Source organism: Dermacentor variabilis, chromosome 4 (genome assembly GCF_050947875.1).
Source record: "Dermacentor variabilis isolate Ectoservices chromosome 4, ASM5094787v1, whole genome shotgun sequence".
Lineage (NCBI taxonomy): Eukaryota > Metazoa > Arthropoda > Arachnida > Ixodida > Ixodidae > Dermacentor > Dermacentor variabilis.
This window is the reverse complement of record NC_134571.1, coordinates 184,249,516-184,270,394: the sequence shown is the minus strand read 5'-3', so window position 1 is coordinate 184,270,394 and position 20,879 is coordinate 184,249,516. Positions and strand designations below refer to the sequence as shown.

General features: G+C 50.1%; 8 non-coding genes across 8 annotated transcripts; all 8 read right to left on the bottom strand.

Moving 5' to 3' along the window:
• Positions 1-3,858: 3,858 nt before the first annotated feature.
• On the bottom strand, positions 3,859-3,930 carry TRNAD-GUC (transfer RNA aspartic acid (anticodon GUC)). Its single transcript has one exon. It is a non-coding gene; the product is annotated as a tRNA-Asp (tRNA).
• A 1,118-nt stretch (positions 3,931-5,048) lies between these two features.
• Positions 5,049-5,120, bottom strand: TRNAD-GUC (transfer RNA aspartic acid (anticodon GUC)). Its single transcript has one exon. It is a non-coding gene; the product is annotated as a tRNA-Asp (tRNA).
• Positions 5,121-5,523: 403 nt separating this feature from the next.
• TRNAD-GUC (transfer RNA aspartic acid (anticodon GUC)) lies at positions 5,524-5,595 on the bottom strand. The gene has a single exon. It is a non-coding gene; the product is annotated as a tRNA-Asp (tRNA).
• Positions 5,596-5,760: 165 nt separating this feature from the next.
• TRNAD-GUC (transfer RNA aspartic acid (anticodon GUC)) lies at positions 5,761-5,832 on the bottom strand. The gene has a single exon. It is a non-coding gene; the product is annotated as a tRNA-Asp (tRNA).
• A 165-nt stretch (positions 5,833-5,997) lies between these two features.
• TRNAD-GUC (transfer RNA aspartic acid (anticodon GUC)) lies at positions 5,998-6,069 on the bottom strand. Its single transcript has one exon. It is a non-coding gene; the product is annotated as a tRNA-Asp (tRNA).
• Positions 6,070-11,383: 5,314 nt separating this feature from the next.
• Positions 11,384-11,455, bottom strand: TRNAD-GUC (transfer RNA aspartic acid (anticodon GUC)). Its single transcript has one exon. It is a non-coding gene; the product is annotated as a tRNA-Asp (tRNA).
• Positions 11,456-11,620: 165 nt separating this feature from the next.
• On the bottom strand, positions 11,621-11,692 carry TRNAD-GUC (transfer RNA aspartic acid (anticodon GUC)). The gene has a single exon. It is a non-coding gene; the product is annotated as a tRNA-Asp (tRNA).
• A 1,820-nt stretch (positions 11,693-13,512) lies between these two features.
• Positions 13,513-13,584, bottom strand: TRNAD-GUC (transfer RNA aspartic acid (anticodon GUC)). Its single transcript has one exon. It is a non-coding gene; the product is annotated as a tRNA-Asp (tRNA).
• Positions 13,585-20,879: the final 7,295 nt, after the last annotated feature.

Sequence of the window (20,879 nt, the reverse complement as noted above, 5' to 3'; positions counted from 1 at the left end):
AGCTAGTATTTTTACTTCCTCAGTTAAAAGACGGTAGCCGCGAATGTTTTCGTTTTCTCGTACCTTCAAACAGAAAGGTTCAAGAAAAATCGCAAAAAGTAAGGGCGACAAAGGGCACCCCTGGCGCACACTGGATAATACTGGTATATTTTCGCTGAGTCTTTTATTGATTATTAGGTGAGCGGAACAGTTCTCATAAGCCATGGCTACTCCGTCCTGAATCACTTCGCCTACATTAATGTGTTTTAGCAGGGCAAGAAGTATGCTGTGAGCAACCCTGTCAAAAGCTTTTTCTAGGTCTAACTGAACCATTGCTACACATTCGAGGTTCGCATCACAGCATTCCAATATACTGCTAGCGATGTGAATATTCGACAATATTGTTCTATTCCTGATACCGCATGTTTGGTGTGGGCCTACTATGGATTTAATAACTGACTGCATCCTTTTTCCGAGCACCTTCATGTAGATTTTATAATCCGAATTCGTAAGACTTATGGGCCTGTATCCAGCGTCAGATTTCAGCTTTAACGTATCGGTGGTTTTCGGTATAAGCACAACATGACTTTTTCTGAATGATGGCGGCAAGTGCTTAGTTTCATGAGCTTCTGATATTACACAGTGCAGTATCTCACTTATTTCGGCCTTGAAAGTTTTATAGAAAGCTGCTCCTAGGCCGTCTGGTCCAGGCGCCTTTCCTTTACCCAAGTCTTCTATGGCTTCTGTAATTTCTTTCGCAGAGATCGGTCTCTCGAGTCCCTCTTTTATTTCGTCTTGTAATTTTGGCAGAAGTGTTAGAAAGGTGTTCACAAACTCTTCTGTTACGGGCACCTGCCTACCGAGCAACGCTCGGTAGTGTTCAACGAAAGCTTTTTCAATTACTTCTGGGTCTTTTGACATTGTGTTGTTAAAACAAATTTCTTTTATTATGTTTTTGGATGCGTAACCCTTTTCGTCACTGAGCGCGCGCTTAGTTGGCGCCTCTCCCAGCCACAGCCTCTCGGATCGTGCTCTTATCGCGGCTCCTTGGTAAATTTGAGCGTCCACCCTTTCAAGTTCGCGTTTAATTTCTCTAATCTGTTTCGAAAACAATCCCGGTATTGTGCACTCCGCGTTTAGAAAATAATCGAGCATGCTTTGCAGTTCTTTCTCTCTTTGTTTAGCTTTATGACGCATCACACAATCCCTCTCGATCGCACTCATTTTCACTTCAATTTTAAACTGCTCCCACAGCTCAGCCCAATTTGTTGTAGCATCTATTTGCATTACGTCAATTTTTCCTTTTACCGTTTTGACAAACCATTCATCACTTAAGATCGTTTCGTTCATTTTCCACAGTTCCCAGTTAAAGTGAGACCCTCTATGTTTCGTGCCCAATGTACACGTTACTAGGCTGTGATCACTGAAGCTCACGTGCTTTACTGCGTAGCTAGTGACCGTTCGCGCAAGGTTTGCTGATACGTACAAACGATCTAGTCGAGCGTGACTCTGCCCTTGGAAATGAGTAAAAACAACACTGTTACCGCTTAATATGCTTCCAACGTCTCCTAAATCATAGTCTGCCACGATTGCGCAGAGTTGATGCGCACTTGTATCCCGTATTATTTTACTGGGCACCCTATCTTCGGACATGCAAACACAATTGAAGTCACCAAAAAGAACAACATTTCTTTCACACGTCAGGTGTGACTCAACAAAGTAAAAAAAAATTTCCTATCACTAATTTTGTTTGGAGCGTACACACAGACAATTCGCCAATCAATATTATTGAAAGAGAAATCACATAGGACCAATCGCCCATCTTGGGCCGACATTACACTATGCGCAACAATACCTATTGAATTACGCAAAAATAAAAGACAGCCACCGGCCTTACCTACTCCATGACAAACACAAGTGTTGTAACGGGATTTAAAAACCTGAACCATTTTGTCCGTTTGCTCTTCGCTTTCAATTTTAGTTTCTTGAACAGCAAGAATATCTATGTCGTTTTCCAGCATCAGGCGACTTAATTGTGCTTGTCGCCGTCTAGCCGTTAACCCTCGTACGTTAAGCGTGCCAATACGTATTGCTATTCCATGATTATTTGCCATTGAAAGAGAAGAGCAAGCACAAACTACAATACATTTCGGAAATCAAAGACCGCCAAACTTACAAAAAAACAAAAACCCTGCACCATCATAAGCTCCGTCTCATACGGCGAAGGCATGACGTTACCAAATGCGCTACTCATCATTCACTTAAAGGTTCCGCAGCACCTAGTCCTTACTGAGCCTTCTACCGAACAGCACCCCGCTACCGCGGGGGAACTGTCGGCGTTGTCCGCTTATCTGGTGGGACAGTCGGCGTCTGTCGCCCGTCTGGTGGGACGGTCGGCGTCTGCCGACCACCTGGCGGATTGGTCGGCGTCTGGCGCCCCTCAGGTGGATGTTCTCGCGTCGGCCTCCTCTCGAGCGGAACGTTCGGCTTGGGCTTGAGTGTAGACCGCCGGAAAGAGGAAGCCTTCGTGGGTGGCCCTTCGCTGCTGACACCGTCGTCTTGCTCAAGCCTGACATCTTGATCGGGTATTTCGCGAGGTCTCTTTGAAACGGCGCTGGCCTGCTCCATTTTCTCGCCGGATTCTTCGATGAAGGCAGCGCCAGAGTTGCCCTGTCGCAGAACGCCCTCGGCAGCCTCCGCGTCCCCCTCACTTTCACGCACCGTAGAATTTTCTGCAGACGGTTCACTTTGCACTTCATTCTTGGCCACTGCCTCGCTACTGCCCTTTCTGGGTTGGCACTTGACGCTTGCCATGACCACTGGCTTCTCTTCCGTGCCTCGTGGGTCTCCGCCCGCTCCAGCAGTCTCTTCCGCGTCCGCTTGATCCATTAAGTGCTCGTCTAACGCGTCGCTCCGGCCAGACCCGGTCACGTTAGCGTAGCTTCTCGCGCACTGGGTCTCGTCGTGGCCGAAACGACGACAGAGTCCACAGCGTGGCATACGGCACTCGCGCCGTATATGGCCGGTGCCGCGGCATCGGAGGCAGAGCGGAGCTCTGCCTGGAACGATCACGAGCGCATGGTCCTCTGATACTCGTAGCTGATGCGGGATGTCTTCCATGGTCATACCAGCCTTCAGCCGTAACGATACCAGACGCGTGTGAGAACCTTTGTCGCCGCACCCTGGTACTCGCCACCGCTCCCTGGAAATTTCGGTCACCGTTCCGAACGGCGCCAAGGCTGCTCTGACGTCCTCGTCGGGAGTCGTGTGAAGCAGCCAGAACAGCTTCATTCTAATATCCTGGTTGCAAGGGTCAATGGCGACGCAGCGGTGTTCTTTGACACTAAAGGCCTTCGCTGACAGCAGCTTCTTTTTTCCGACTTCGTCCTTGAATGTTATAGCCCAGACATGGTTCATCTGGTAGGCCCCGAGGGCCACCACCTCCGGCAACAGCTTATGACGGTCAAGCGCATCGCGAAAATGTTCGACTCGATAGGGCCTGGCCTTCAAATCACCGTGCAAAAACACGGTATTACACACGGTCATACCTGATGGCAGATGCGGCAAAACAAGCTGGTAATCCTGTGAAGACGTTTCCGTAAGCCTGATACCGCGGCCCGGCTGGGCCGCATGAACCGCCCCTACGGAGCACAACATTCCGTGACCGTCCGCTGTGGTGGCCGGAAGTGGAATCGACTATACTAACGAGGACACATGCGAGGTGCCAGCTAAAGCAGTATATACACGATTTGAAAAAAAAAATCGCAAAGGCGTTGACACGATCTTGCGCACAAGTGGGAAAAAATAGAGACAGCTACTGTGGAGGAGAGTCGAGTGCATCGTCGCGTGCGCCTACAAAGAAGAAGGAAAAAAGAAACACTCCCCGTCGGGGTATCGAACCCCGGTCTCCCGCGTGACAGGCGGGGATACTGGCCACTATACTAACGAGGAGACATGCGAGGTGCCCGCCAAAGCAGTATATACACGATTTGAAAAAAAAAAAATCGCAAAAGCGTTGACGCAATCTTGCGCACAAGTGGGAAAAAATAGAGACAGCTACTGTGGAGGAGAGTCGAGTGCGCCGTCGCGTGCGCCTACAAAGAAGGAAAAAAGAAACACTCCCCGTCGGGGAATCGAACCCCCGTCTCCCGCGTGACAGGCGGGGATACTGGCCACTATACTAACGAGGAGACATGCGAGGTGCCCGCTAAAGCAGTATATACATGATTTGAAAAAAAAAAATCTCAAAAGCGTTGACGCAAACTTTCGCACAAGTGGGACAAAATAGAGACAGGTACTGTGGAGGAGAGTCGAGTGCGCCGTCGCGTGCGCCTACAAAGAAGAAAAAAAAGAAACACTCCCCGTCGGGGAATCGAACCCCCGTCTCCCGCGTGACAGGCGGGGATACTGGCCACTATACTAACGAGGAGACATGCGAGGTGCCCGCCAAAGCAGTATATACACGATTTGAAAAAAAAAAAATCGCAAAAGCGTTGACGCAATCTTGCGCACAAGTGGGAAAAAATAGAGACAGCTACTGTGGAGGAGAGTCGAGTGCGCCGTCGCGTGCGCCTACAAAGAAGGAAAAAAGAAACACTCCCCGTCGGGGAATCGAACCCCCGTCTCCCGCGTGACAGGCGGGGATACTGGCCACTATACTAACGAGGAGACATGCGAGGTGCCCGCTAAAGCAGTATATACATGATTTGAAAAAAAAATAGCAAAAGCGTTGACGCAAACTTGCGCACAAGTGGGACAAAATAGAGACAGCTACTGTGGAGGAGAGTCGAGTGCGCCGTCGCGTGCGCCTACAAAGAAGAAAAAAAGAAACACTCCCCGTCGGGGAATCGAACCCCCGTCTCCCGCGTGACAGGCGGGGATACTGGCCACTATACTAACGAGGAGACATGCGAGGTGCCGGCCAAAGCAGTATATACACGATTTGAAAAAAAAAATAGCAAAAGCGTTGACGCAAACTTGCGCACAAGTGGGACAAAATAGAGACAGCTACTGTGGAGGAGAGTCGAGTGCGCCGTCGCGTGCGCCTACAAAGAAGGAAAAAAGAAACACTCCCCGTCGGGGAATCGAACCCCGGTCTCCCGCGTGACAGGCGGGGATACTGGCCACTATACTAACGAGGAGACATGCGAGGTGCCCGCTAAAGCAGTATATACATTATTTGAAAAAAAAAATAGCAAAAGCGTTGACGCAAACTTGCGCACAAGTGGGAAAAAATAGAGACAGCTACTGTGGAGGAGAGTCGAGTGCGCCGTCGCGTGCGCCTACAAAGAAGAAAAAAAAGAAACACTCCCCGTCGGGGAATCGAACCCCCGTCTCCCGCGTGACAGGCGGGGATACTGGCCACTATACTAACGAGGAGACATGCGAGGTGCCCGCTAAAGCAGTATATACATGATTTGAAAAAAAAAATAGCAAAAGCGTTGACGCAAACTTGCGCACAAGTGGGACAAAATAGAGACAGCTACTGTGGAGGAGAGTCGAGTGCGCCGTCGCGTGCGCCTACAAAGAAGGAAAAAAGAAACACTCCCCGTCGGGGAATCGAACCCCGGTCTCCCGCGTGACAGGCGGGGATACTGGCCACTATACTAACGAGGAGACATGCGAGGTGCCCGCTAAAGCAGTATATACATTATTTGAAAAAAAAAATAGCAAAAGCGTTGACGCAAACTTGCGCACAAGTGGGAAAAAATAGAGACAGCTACTGTGGAGGAGAGTCGAGTGCGCCGTCGCGTGCGCCTACAAAGAAGGAAAAAAGAAACACTCCCCGTCGGGGAATCGAACCCCGGTCTCCCGCGTGACAGGCGGGGATACTGGCCACTATACTAACGAGGAGACATGCGAGGTGCCCGCTAAAGCAGTATATACATGATTTGAAAAAAAAAATCTCAAAAGCGTTGACGCAAACTTGCGCACAAGTGGGAAAAAATAGAGACAGCTACTGTGGAGGAGAGTCGAGTGCGCCGTCGCGTGCGCCTACAAAGAAGAAAAAAAGAAACACTCCCCGTCGGGGAATCGAACCCCGGTCTCCCGCGTGACAGGCGGGGATACTGGCCACTATACTAACGAGGAGACATGCGAGGTGCCCGCTAAAGCAGTATATACATGATTTGAAAAAAAAAATCTCAAAAGCGTTGACGCAAACTTGCGCACAAGTGGGAAAAAATAGAGACAGCTACTGTGGAGGAGAGTCGAGTGCGCCGTCGCGTGCGCCTACAAAGAAGAAGGAAAAAAGAAACACTCCCCGTCGGGGAATCGAACCCCGGTCTCCCGCGTGACAGGCGCGGATACTGGCCACTATACTTTTTTTTTTTTTTATTTATTGCCGGTCTTCGACATTACTCAGACGGTACAGTTAGCACACACTTGTGTATCACAAATTGCAACCGTTGGAGGAGGAAAAAAAAAAACGGAAGGTGCGTAAGGAAAGAAACCGCACAATAAAGCCGTCTGTCCATATTGGACTGGCTTTGTCATACTAAAATTCCTTCATGGCTGTCAGGGGTTCTAGCCTCGACAGCCAATCCGGTACACATTCTTGTATTTTATGGATTTCAATAAATCGCGACATACATTCCTTGAAGTAAGCACGAGCTGGCCTAGCATCAGGATCGCAATGGTACCCTGTCATACGAGCCCGCCATATACAGTGTAGAGCATTTAACATAACAAAGTCATAGGGAACCCCGTCGTCATCTTTAGTGGCCAGATACCTGATACCTTGGGGGTCCACCGGCAGCTCTTTCTTCAGGGTTCGCTTTAAGGCGTCCCAGAAGAAAACTGCCGCCCAGCAATGTAGGAAAACGTGATCTATATTTTCGGGCTTCTTGCATATCAAGCAGTGCGACCCCCAAGGTTCGAGACAACCCCGTTCCTCCAGAAACGTCTTCACGGAGAGCGTTCCTGTGTGTAGCTTAAAGAAGAAGGTCTTTACCCCTGGTGGCACCTGCATCTGTTTTACTCTTTTAAGTACATCCTGTCCTGGCCATCCACTGTATATGGCTCGGTATAAGGGCACTGGGAAAACAATGTCGCATACATCTCTATACAATGTTTTCCTTTTCACATCACAAAGGTAATCATTTGTAAAACGAACAGAAAGGAAGCGTACACTGTCAACAACTTCCTTGAAATAACCACGCAGAGTTCCAGTCAAATTTGCCGTGCTAACAACATGTGCCGGCAAAGCGTTACTCAACCTTAGCTGACATACGGCGCGCAGAAAAGGATCGCGAACATCGCGAAAAAACAAAAATCGGTTTACAACTTGACGAACAAAAAGATGCGCCAGGCCCACACCCCCATCCTTCACTCTTCTGAACAAATTTGTTCGGCTGCACCTTTCCCATGTTGATCCCCAGATGAAAACTGCGAACACTCTGTGCAGCCTTTGCACATTTACTCTAGAACAATACAGCGTTTGCAAGACGTAATATAACTTAGTAATAAAAAGCACGTTACAAATTGTCGCTCTTGCAAAAATGGACAGGTTAGTACTTTTCCATTTGTCTACTTTTTCTTTCAGTTCCTTGGTTTGATTCCTCCAGTATTCGTCGCTGCTATTATACCTGTCGAGGGGAACACCCAGATACCTGGTCGGAGTTTTCACCCAGTTCACGTTCGCGAAATAGTCGGGTGCAGAAAACCAGTCCCCGTGCCACAGGCCTAGCGAATTGCCCCAGTTTACTCTGCTACCCGTTACGGCGCAGAAATGTTGTACTACAGATATGGTTTCCGTTACACTTGGTTTGTCAGTGCAACACACTGCAATGTCATCTGCATATGCGAGCAACTTCACTTCGGTCGCTGCCAATCTGAAACCACGTATTCCGTCATTTTCATTAATTGCTACACACATTGCTTCTACGTAGATAGCAAATAATAGCGGACTGAGGGGGCAGCCTTGGCGCACTGAACGCCTGATGTTAATGGGGGCCCCCAGAGACTTGTTAACAATTAATCTTGTTGTGCAGTTCTGGTACGCCAAGGCCACGCCCTCAGTGATGATGGAACCGACATTAACATGATCTAAGATGGCAAACAAAATAACGTGAGCGACACAATCGAACGCTTTCTCTAGGTCGAGCTGTAGTACTGCAACACGGCCACCGATGACGTCACAGCACTCGAGCACACATCGCATCTTATGGATGTTTGAAAAAATGGATCGCCCTTTGATGCCACAAGTTTGATGGTCTGCGACTATTTCCTTGATTACGCCTTGAAGTCTGCTAGCTAAAACCTTCATAAATATTTTATAATCGACGTTTGTTAGTGAAATCGGTCTGTAGGATGACACAAATCTGAGTTTGTCTATTTGATCGCTCTTCGGTATTAGAATGGTGTGCGTTTTTCCAAAGGAATGTGGTAATGATTTCTTTTCGTATGCGTCATTAAATACATGCGCAAGCAAAGGCGCCAGCTCTCTTTTAAAAGCTTTATATAGACCCGCGCTGAGTCCATCAGGTCCCGGTGATTTACCCAAGTTCAAATCGTCGATTGCCTTTTCGACTTCTCTCTCCCTTATTTTTTCCTCTAATCGCTTTTTTACGTCATCGCTCAAACGTGGCATGCGATGCAGAAAACCTGCTTTAAAACCCTCAACATTCGCTTCCTGAAATGCGAAGAGCGAGTGATAGTACTCAAAGAAGGCGCGCTGAATGCTATCACTGTCTTCAACGACATTCCCATTCACTAAAATCTGCTCGACATGGTTTCTTCGTCCATACGCCTTCTCAAGACCCAGCGCCCTTTTAGTGGGCGTCTCCCCTGCCGCTAGTGCATCCGCTCGTGCTCGCACGATGGCTCCTTGATAGCGTTCCTTGTCAAACAGTTCAAGTTTTTCTTTGACGTTTCGCACATCGTCTTTGTACGCACCAGGCTCTTTGCACTCAAGCGTTAGCAGCTGCCCAAGCAGTGTTCTGAAACCCTTTTCTTTCATTTCCTTCTCGAATTTTTTACAACTGGATCTTTCTATTGCTTTCATTTTAATCTTTTCTTTAAAACATTCCCACTTCTCGACGATTGTTCCCGCAGCATCACATTGAACTTCATTAATCGCATCCCGCACTACCTGTAAGAAGGGCTGGTCATTTAGTAACAAGGCATTCAGTTTCCACATATCCCACTTCAATACATGTCGCTTTTTCATTATACCTACGTTACATTTCACAAGGCAGTGATCTGAAAACGACACTGGTACTACACAGTAACCATGGCATCTTGGAATCATATCAAATGAAATGTACATTCGGTCCAAACGCGCATGGCTGCTGCCCTGAAAACGTGTAAAAGTCACTTGACGCCCCCCTTCCAGACATTCATAAACATCATCGAGTTCATTTTCATTAATTAAATTTGATAACACTTCACTGCTTCGGTCACGCACACCTGCATTATTGACTCTGTCTCCAGCACTCAACACACAATTAAAGTCCCCTAACATCATCACGCGCATATTACAACAAACATATCGTGAAAGGTTCGAAAAAAAACGGGCGCGCTCATTTACTGAATTCGGCGCATATACGCATATGATGCGGAACTCTGAATCACCCATAACAATATCACAAAGAACAATCCTTCCTGACTGACACGAAAAAATGCTCTGAATCTGCAGTCCAGGCAGCTTCTTCACAAGAAGAACGCACCCTCCAGCCGTGCCTACAGCATGGCTAACCACCGCAAAATACCTAGTCGTGAAACGTCGCACCATGCTCCCGGTCTCCTCCTCTCCTTCAACCTTAGTTTCCTGGACGGCTAGTACGTCTAGGTCGTGGTCAGTGACCAAACGTAGGACCTGACTTTGCCTACGACTAGCCGCCAGCCCTCTCACGTTTAATGTGGCAATCCTCAGGGACGGTATTTGAGCCATCTTGATCTAAAAGAAAAGTAAAGTAGGCCCGGAGCATGGTGCTTACCGCTCACGACTAGCCCTCGGCTAGCCGCCTCCGGGACCTCCCGGTTTGTTGGTGTCCTTAGACGTGGCCGCTTTGTCGGCAGGCTTCCTTTCAGGTGGTACATTGGGCTTTGGCTTGTAGCCCATCCGCCTCCCATGAGGCGTCTTCGTCGGTGGTCCCTCACTGGTGCTGGGTGCCCGATCCTCGCGGTCCTTCGTCTGGTCATGGGTGCGCTTGACGGAGGCAGCAAGAGCCCCAGTACGGTCGTCGTCGGTGACGCCCTCGTCCTGCTGCATTGCGGTCGCGTCGTCAGTTGCGTCTTCACTGACGTTTCCCGTCGCCTGCCCCTGGGTCGTAGCATCCCGTTCCGTCCTACTCGGCTTCTCAGTAGCCTCAGCCGCGTTGCCGTCTACCTCCAGAATCGTCGTCCCACTACTTGTCTCTGTCGACACCATGTCACCGGTTCCTTTAGCCGCGTCCTCCGCCTCGGCCACATCCATGAGGTGCTCTGCCGCAACATCATTCACTGGTGGGCCTGTCACAGCGGCATAGGACTTCACGCATTCAGCGTCGACGTGGCCGAAACGTCTGCACCGGGTACAACGCGGTACTCTGCACTCACGGCGGACGTGTCCCGTGCCGTGGCAGCGCAGGCACTGCATCGGTCGACCGGGAACGACGACCAAGGCTAACTCTCCACCGACGCGGATCTGATGGGGGAGGTCTTCCACCTTCATGCTGGCCTTCAGCTTGAGAAGGACGGTCCTGGTGGTTGAGGTCTTGGTTCCCATGCCTTCAACGCGCCACCGTTCCCGGCTCACCTCCTCCACCTTGCCGAAAGCCGCGAAAGCCGTCCGGACGTCCTCGTCGGCAACGCCGTAGAGCAGCCAGTGAAGCCTAAGCTTCACCTGTTGGTCCTGCGGGTCAATGATGAGGCACCGTCGTCCCTTCACTTGAAGTTCCTTCAGGGCAAGCAGCCTTTTCGTTGCAGTTGCATCGCAGAGGGTCACTGCCCAGACGTGGTTGATTTGGTACGCCCCTATGCATACCACATCCGGCAGCAGGCCCGTCGGCAGAAGGGCATCCCTGAAATCCTCCACCTTGTACGGCCTCGCACGTACATCACCGTGCAAAAAGACGGTGTTAATCACCAGTTGTCCTTTAGGCAGCTGCGGCAAAATAAAAGCATAATCCTTGTCATCGTCGAGCCTGTTTCCGCGGCCAAAATTGGCCGCTGTCGCTGCTCCACTGGAGCCCATGATCCTGCTGACCGCTCAGCTCGGCTGCCGGAAGCAGAATGACTGGCCACTATACTGACGAGGACACATGCGAGGTGCCTGCTAAAGCAGTATATACACGATTTGAAAAAAAAATCGCAAGAGCGTTGACGCAATCTTGCGCACAAGTGGGAAAAAATAGAGACAGCTACTGTGGAGGAGAGTCGAGTGCGCCCTCGCGTGCGCCTACAAAGAAGGAAAAAAGAAACACTCCCCGTCGGGGAATCGAACCCCGGTCTCCCGCGTGACAGGCGGGGATACTGGCCACTATACTAACAAGGAGACATGCGAGGTGCCCGCTAAAGCAGTATATACATGATTTGAAAAAAAAAATCGCAAAGGCGTTGACGCAATCTTGCGCACAAGTGGGAAAAAATAGAGACAGCTACTGTGGAGGAGAGTCGAGTGCGCCGTCGCGTGCGGCTACAAAGAAGGAAAAAAGAAACACTCCCCGTCGGGGAATCGAACCCCAGTCTCCCGCGTGACAGGCGGGGATACTGGCCACTATACTAACGAGGAGACATGCGAGGTGCCTGCTAAAGCAGTATATACACGATTTGAAAAAAAAATCGCAAAAGCGCTGACGCAAACTTGCGCAGAAGTGGGAAAAAATAGAGACAGCTACTGTGGAGGAGAGTCGAGTGCGCCGTCGCGTGCGCCTACAAAGAAGGAAAAAAGAAACACTCCCCGTCGGGGAATCGAACCCCGGTCTCCCGCGTGACAGGCGGGGATACTGGCCACTATACTGACGAGGACACATGCGAGGTGCCTGCTAAAGCAGTATATACACGATTTGAAAAAAAAAATCGCAAAAGCATTGACGCAAACTTGCGCACAAGTGGGAAAAAATAGAGACAGCTTCTGTGGAGGAGAGTCGAGTGCGCCGTCGCGTGCGCCTACAAAGAAGGAAAAAAGAAACGCTCCCCGTCGGGGAATCGAACCCCGGTCTCCCGCGTGACAGGCGCGGATACTGGCCACTATACTGACGAGGACACATGCGAGGTGCCTGCTAAAGCAGTATATACACGATTTGAAAAAAAAATCGCAAAAGCGCTGACGCAAACTTGCGCAGAAGTGGGAAAAAATAGAGACAGCTACTGTGGAGGAGAGTCGAGTGCGCCCTCGCGTGCACCTACAAAGAAGGAAAAAAGAAACACTCCCCGTCGGGGAATCGAACCCCGGTCTCCCGCGTGACAGGCGGGGATACTGGCCACTATACTGACGAGGACACATGCGAGGTGCCTGCTAAAGCAGTATATACACGATTTGAAAAAAAAAATCGCAAGAGCGTTGACGCAATCTTGCGCACAAGTGGGAAAAAATAGAGACAGCTACTGTGGAGGAGAGTCGAGTGCGCCCTCGCGTGCACCTACAAAGAAGGAAAAAAGAAACACTCCGCGTCGGGGAATCGAACCCCAGTCTCCCGCGTGACAGGCGGGGATACTGGCCACTATACTAACGAGGAGACATGCGAGGTGCCTGCTAAAGCAGTATATACACGATTTGAAAAAAAAATCGCAAAAGCGCTGACGCAAACTTGCGCAGAAGTGGGAAAAAATAGAGACAGCTACTGTGGAGGAGAGTCGAGTGCGCCGTCGCGTGCGCCTACAAAGAAGGAAAAAAGAAACACTCCCCGTCGGGGAATCGAACCCCGGTCTCCCGCGTGACAGGCGGGGATACTGGCCACTATACTGACGAGGACACATGCGAGGTGCCTGCTAAAGCAGTATATACACGATTTGAAAAAAAAAATCGCAAAAGCATTGACGCAAACTTGCGCACAAGTGGGAAAAAATAGAGACAGCTTCTGTGGAGGAGAGTCGAGTGCGCCGTCGCGTGCGCCTACAAAGAAGGAAAAAAGAAACGCTCCCCGTCGGGGAATCGAACCCCGGTCTCCCGCGTGACAGGCGCGGATACTGGCCACTATACTGACGAGGACACATGCGAGGTGCCTGCTAAAGCAGTATATACACGATTTGAAAAAAAAATCGCAAAAGCGCTGACGCAAACTTGCGCAGAAGTGGGAAAAAATAGAGACAGCTACTGTGGAGGAGAGTCGAGTGCGCCCTCGCGTGCGCCTACAAAGAAGGAAAAAAGAAACACTCCCCGTCGGGGAATCGAACCCCGGTCTCCCGCGTGACAGGCGCGGATACTGGCCACTATACTGACGAGGACACATGCGAGGTGCCTGCTAAAGCAGTATATACACGATTTGAAAAAAAAAATCGCAAGAGCGTTGACGCAATCTTGCGCACAAGTGGGAAAAAATAGAGACAGCTACTGTGGAGGAGAGTCGAGTGCGCCCTCGCGTGCACCTACAAAGAAGGAAAAAAGAAACACTCCCCGTCGGGGAATCGAACCCCAGTCTCCCGCGTGACAGGCGGGGATACTGGCCACTATACTAACGAGGAGACATGCGAGGTGCCTGCTAAAGCAGTATATACACGATTTGAAAAAAAAATCGCAAAAGCGCTGACGCAAACTTGCGCAGAAGTGGGAAAAAATAGAGACAGCTACTGTGGAGGAGAGTCGAGTGCGCCGTCGCGTGCGCCTACAAAGAAGGAAAAAAGAAACACTCCCCGTCGGGGAATCGAACCCCGGTCTCCCGCGTGACAGGCGGGGATACTGGCCACTATACTGACGAGGACACATGCGAGGTGCCTGCTAAAGCAGTATATACACGATTTGAAAAAAAAAATCGCAAAAGCATTGACGCAAACTTGCGCACAAGTGGGAAAAAATAGAGACAGCTTCTGTGGAGGAGAGTCGAGTGCGCCGTCGCGTGCGCCTACAAAGAAGGAAAAAAGAAACGCTCCCCGTCGGGGAATCGAACCCCGGTCTCCCGCGTGACAGGCGCGGATACTGGCCACTATACTGACGAGGACACATGCGAGGTGCCTGCTAAAGCAGTATATACACGATTTGAAAAAAAAATCGCAAAAGCGCTGACGCAAACTTGCGCAGAAGTGGGAAAAAATAGAGACAGCTACTGTGGAGGAGAGTCGAGTGCGCCCTCGCGTGCACCTACAAAGAAGGAAAAAAGAAACACTCCCCGTCGGGGAATCGAACCCCGGTCTCCCGCGTGACAGGCGGGGATACTGGCCACTATACTGACGAGGACACATGCGAGGTGCCTGCTAAAGCAGTATATACACGATTTGAAAAAAAAAATCGCAAAAGCATTGACGCAAACTTGCGCACAAGTGGGAAAAAATAGAGACAGCTTCTGTGGAGGAGAGTCGAGTGCGCCGTCGCGTGCGCCTACAAAGAAGGAAAAAAGAAACACTCCCCGTCGGGGAATCGAACCCCGGTCTCCCGCGTGACAGGCGCGGATACTGGCCACTATACTGACGAGGACACATGCGAGGTGCCTGCTAAAGCAGTATATACACGATTTGAAAAAAAAAATCGCAAGAGCGTTGACGCAATCTTGCGCACAAGTGGGAAAAAATAGAGACAGCTACTGTGGAGGAGAGTCGAGTGCGCCGTCGCGTGCGCCTACAAAGAAGGAAAAAAGAAACACTCCCCGTCGGGGAATCGAACCCCGGTCTCCCGCGTGACAGGCGCGGATACTGGCCACTATACTGACGAGGACACATGCGAGGTGCCTGCTAAAGCAGTATATACACGATTTGAAAAAAAAAATCGCAAAAGCATTGACGCAAACTTGCGCACAAGTGGGAAAAAATAGAGACAGCTTCTGTGGAGGAGAGTCGAGTGCGCCGTCGCGTGCGCCTACAAAGAAGGAAAAAAGAAACGCTCCCCGTCGGGGAATCGAACCCCGGTCTCCCGCGTGACAGGCGCGGATACTGGCCACTATACTGACGAGGACACATGCGAGGTGCCTGCTAAAGCAGTATATACACGATTTGAAAAAAAAAATCGCAAGAGCGTTGACGCAATCTTGCGCACAAGTGGGAAAAAATAGAGACAGCTACTGTGGAGGAGAGTCGAGTGCGCCGTCGCGTGCGCCTACAAAGAAGGAAAAAAGAAACACTCCCCGTCGGGGAATCGAACCCCGGTCTCCCGCGTGACAGGCGGGGATACTGGCCACTATACTGACGAGGACACATGCGAGGTGCCTGCTAAAGCAGTATATACACGATTTGAAAAAAAAAATCGCAAAAGCATTGACGCAAACTTGCGCACAAGTGGGAAAAAATGGAGACAGCTACTGTGGAGGAATGTCCAGTGCGCCGTCGCGTGCGCCTACAAAGAAGAAGGAAAAAAGAAACACTCCCCGTCGGGGAATCGAACCCCAGTCTCCCGCGTGACAGGCGCGGATACTGGCCACTTTTTTTTTTTTCTTTATTGCCAGTCCTCGACATAACACAACACAAATTCCTAAATGATATAAACAAAGACCAAAGAAGCAAAAAGGGATGAATACACAAACGGAACAAGGAACAGTAATATTTACATTCGCTGCCGTCCGCTACTGTGGCACGATGTTGTCGGATTAAAATTCCTTTAGTGCTGTAAGGGGTTCAACCCTCGACAGCCACTCAGGAACAGGCTGTTGCATCTTGATCACTTCCACATACTGTTGCATGGATTCACAAAAGTACAGACGCGCCGGTCGGGCATCCGGGTCACAATGGTAACCCGCCATTCTTGCGCGCCATAAACTGTGGAGGCCCGTAAGCATGATCAGGTCGTACGGGAAACCTTCGTCGTCATATACTGGCAGAAACCTGATTCCGTGGGGATCTATAGGTAGCTCCTTTTTTAGAGTCCTTTGTAGCACGTCCCAGAAAAAGACCCCTTCCCAACAGTGGATGAAGACGTGATCTATGCTTTCTGTTTTTTTACATATAAGGCAGTGGGTTCCCCATGGCATGTAGAACCCACGTTGTTCAAGGAAGATTTTAACAGGTACAGTACCAGTGTGTAATTTAAAAAAGAACGATTTAGTGGCTGGTTGAACTGGCATCTTCTTCACCCTTTTCAATACATCTAGGCCTGGGCCTCCACTGTACGGGGCTCTGTACATAGGTACCATCAAAACACTGTCACATAAATCACGATATAACTTTTTCCGTTTTACACTCCACAAATATGCACTTGAAAAACGAACACGCAAAAAGGAAACACTCTGAACTATTTCCCGAAAGAAACCACGGACTGGTCCTGGCATTATTTCCGTACCTACAACGAATTCGGGAAGTGATCTTGACAGCCTCATTTGGATCACCGTGCGCAGAAATGGGTGGTTTGTATCTCGAAAGAAGGAGAATCTATTCACCAGTTGACGCAAGAAAAGGTGCCCCAACCCCAGACCACCATCCTTCACGCGCCGGAAGAGATTATCTCGGCTACATCGCTCCCAGCTTGATGCCCACACGAATACAGCGAACACGCGGTGCAATTTCTGCACATTAATACGAGAGCACTGTAGTATCTGCATTACGTACCAGATCTTTGTCACGAGAAACATGTTGCACGCTGTAGCTCTCGCGAATATTGACAAGTAACAGGCGTTCCATCGGTCGGCTTTTTCTTTTAGTTGTTTTGTCCGCTCCTTCCAGTACTCGCTACTGTCCCTGTAGGCATCAAGGGGTGCTCCAAGGTACTTAACTGGCGTCGTGACCCAGTTTACGTTCGAAAAGTGGTCTGGTGTAGACGCCCATCTTCCATGCCAAAACCCCAAACATTTCTGCCAGTTAACGTAGCTGTTAGTGACGTTACCAAACTTTTTGACGATATTAACAGTATTCAATACACTTTGTTTGTCCTTACAGCACACAGCCACATCGTCAGCGTATGCCAGTAGCTTCACTTCTGCTGATTGAAGACTAAACCCCTTAATACATTCATTTTCAATGATGGCCAGACATAGCGTTTCTATGTAGACACAAAACAGGAGTGGACTGAGTGGACAACCCTGGCGAACGGAGCGCTTCACGTTAATGGGGGCCCCCAACATCTGATTAACTATAAGTCTGGTATAGCAGCTCCGGTACGCCATGGTCACCCCTTCAGTGATTATGTGGCCAAAATTAACGTGTTCAAGGATGGTAAGCAATATGTCGTGAGAAACACAATCAAACGCCTTCTCCAAGTCTAGCTGGAGGATGGCTACTGCATCGCGCATGGCGTCACAACACTCCAGCACACACTTCATTTTATGGATGTTAGTGAAAATTGTTCTTCCACGAATACCACACGTCTGGTGTGGGCCGACTACTTCCTGAATAACTGACTGGACCCGTCGTGCCAACACCTTCATCAATATTTTGTAGTCGCAGTTAGTAAGCGCTATGGGTCTGTAGGAGGAAAGTTGCTTGAGCTTTTCGGTCTCTTCTGTTTTCGGTATTAGTACTGTATGGGACTGGCCAAAGGATGGTGGAAGTATTTTCAGTTCATATGCTTCCTTGAAAACTGCTGTTAAGATAGGAGCTAGGTGGCTTTTGAACGATTTGTACCATGCGGCACAAAGACCGTCTGGACCTGGCGACTTCCCAGGATTCAGGTCTTCGATGGCTTTCATCACTTCATGTTCTGTTAATGGTCGTTCTAAGGTTTCTTTAACCTCACTCGACAGCTGTGGGATTGGTTGCAAAAATAATTTCTTGAAATCGTGCATGTTGACAGGCCTGAATGTAAAAAGTTCTTTGTAATGCTCAAAGAAAGCACGCCCTATATTATTGTTATCCGTTAATACCACCCCTTCATATTCGATAGCCTCAATCTGCTTACGTCTCGAGTGCTTTTTTTCTAACCCCAGTGCTCTTTTCGTTGGCGTTTCCCCGCATGATAGCCTTTCTGCTCTGGCGCGCACTAGCGCACCTCGGAAGCGATCTTCGTCGAATACCTCGCGCTTCTTCTTAACGGCGCGCATATCTTGTTGATAGGCGCCAGGTTGCATGCATTCAAGCTTCGCAAATTTTTCTAGCAATGTTGTTAAATCCTTTTCTCTGGCCTTTTGTTCATATCGCAGTACGCTACTTCTTTCGATTGCCTTCAATTTAATGCTTTGCTTCAGCAACTCCCATTCCTCACCAAATTTCGTAGAACTGTCTGTTCCAAAAGAATTCAGAGTAGCCACTACATTTTCGTTAAAAGTTTCATCCCGTAACAGCTCTGCATTCAATTTCCACAGTTCCCAGACGAACTTGTTTCGGTCTTTCTTCCTGCCCACCGTGCATTTTACCAGGTAGTGGTCAGAATATGATATGGCCGTAACTGTGTAGCACTGGCATTTTTCAACTAAATCATATGAAAGATAGATACGGTCTAAGCGTGCGTGACTTGTGCCCTGAAAGTGAGTGTAGCTTACGTCTCCGTGACCGCGAAAACATTCTGCGATATCTTCTAATTCGAATTCGTGTGTGATCTGCGCCAGGATATCACTACTTTTGTCACAAACCACGCGACGCGTAGACCTATCCTCAGCTTTCAATACGCAGTTGAAGTCGCCTACACAGGCTATCATTTTTTGCACATGTAAATGATGCTTTAAACTCAAAAAGAAATTTGCCCTCTCTTGCACAGTATTAGGCGCATAAATGCAAAGCACGCGCCATTGGACATTACAATAGCTGAAGTCACAAAAGACAAGTCGACCAGAAGTACAGGAGAAGTAACCATCTATAACAAGACCAGGGAGCTTCCTCACGAACAGCACACACCCTGCCGAAGTCCCTAAGGCGTGGCTCACTACCGTATAGTAGTTATACGTGAACCTTTGCACCATGCTCCCGGTCTCCTCCTCGCCGTCTACCTTGGTTTCTTGCACGGCTAAAACGTCGAGGTCGTGGTCCACTAGTAGTCTGTAAACCTGACTCTGTTTCCTTTTGGCGGCCAGACCTCGAACGTTTAGCGTGCCGAGGCTAAGCGACGGGTTGGTAGCCATTATTGGTGAAAACCGGAGGGGAGAAGGCCCGGAGCATGGTGCTCACCTTAACGTCTAGCTGACCGCTAGACGCCTCCGTGGCCATCCGGCGGCCGTCGCCCGGGTTCCTCTTTGGTTGGCTTCGGGGTAAGCCTACGGTCAGTCTCCAAGTTCGGCTTAGGCTTGAGGGTGGAGCGCCTTCCAGGTAGCGTCTTAGCGGGTGGTGCCTCGGAGTCACCGCCAGCCTTTCCGTCGACTTTCTCCTCGTGCTGCAGGGATCTCTTGACCGGTGCCGAGACGGATTCGACGCGGGCGCTAGCAGGGGTCGCGTTGTCGTCCGCCTCTGCCTGCGTTGCATCCGTAGCTGGCTGGTGGCTCTCATTTTCATGCGGGGCCGTCTTCACGCTCTCGACTGTAGCTGCTGGTTCTTTGGGGGGAGGGATATTCCTTCCTCCTTCGGCTTGCTTGGTCGTCACGCCGGTTTCTGCCGCCACTTTGCCGTTTCCAGCTCCCGTGGCCGCTTCCTCCACCTCGGTCACGTCCATTACATGGTCTAACGTCGACGGCTCGCTCTCCGCCGAACCCGCGGCTACTGCGTATGAACGCACACAGTCCGCGTCGTTGTGTCCAAAAAGCCTGCACCGCGAGCAACGGGGAACCTTGCATTCACGACGAACGTGGCCAGAGCCTCGGCAGCGCAGGCACTGCATGGGGCGTCCTGGGGCTACCACCAGCGCAAGCTCGCCGGCGACGCGGATCTGGTGGGGCAGGTCGTCGACTTTCATTCCTGCCTTCAGCTGCAGCAGCACTGCTCGGGTCGTCGAGCCCTTGTCGGAAACGCCATCCACTCGCCAGCGCTCCCGGGTCACTTCCGTCACCTTGCCGAAGGAGGCCAGCGCGGCCTTGACGTCTTCGTCGTCCACCCCATGCAGAAGCCAGTGGATACGAAGCTTCACCTGTTGTTCCTTGGGGTCGATGACCAGGCAGCGACGCCCCTTCACCTGCAGCTCCTTCAGGGCCGCCAGCTTTTCGGCAGCCTCGGCTGTCTTCATCGTCACCGCCCATACATGGTTGATTTGGTATGCTCCAAGGGCGACGACGCCAGAGAGCATACGAACAGCTTGAAGCGCGTCTCGAAAATCTTCTACACGAAACGGGCGAACACGAGCGTCGCCGTGCAAAAAAACTGTGTTCAAAACAATACGTCCTGTAGGTAGGCGAGGCAAAATTATCTGGTAATCTTTATCTTCTTCCGTCGAAAGCCTGTTGCCGCGGCTAACAGCCGCATATGCCGCTCCATTGGAGCCCATGATCCCGCGATCCGTTCAGCTCGGGAGCCGGAAGCAGAATGGATACTGGCCACTATAGTAAAAAAAAAAAAAAAAAAAAAAAAAAAAACTAACGAGGAGACATGCGAGGTGCCTGCTAAAGCAGTATATACACGATTTGAAAAAAAAATCGCAAAAGCGTTGACGCAATCTTGCGCACAAGTGGGAAAAAACAGAGACAGGTACTGTGGAGGAGTGTCGAGTGCGTCGTCGCGTGCGCCTACAAAGAAGGAAAAAAGAAACACTCCCCGTCGGGGAATCGAACCCCGGTCTCCCGCGTGACAGGCGCGGATACTGGTCACTATACTAACGAGGACACATGCGAGGTGCCTGCTAAAGCAGTATATACACGATTTGAAAAAAAAATCGCAAAAGCGTTGACGCAATCTTTCGCACAAGTGGGAAAAAACAGAGACAGTTACTGTGGAGGAGTGTCGAGTGCGTCGTCGCGTGCGCCTACAAAGAAGAAGGAAAAAAGAAACACTCCCCGTCGGGGAATCGAACCCCGGTCTCCCGCGTGACAGGCGCGGATACTGGCCACTAT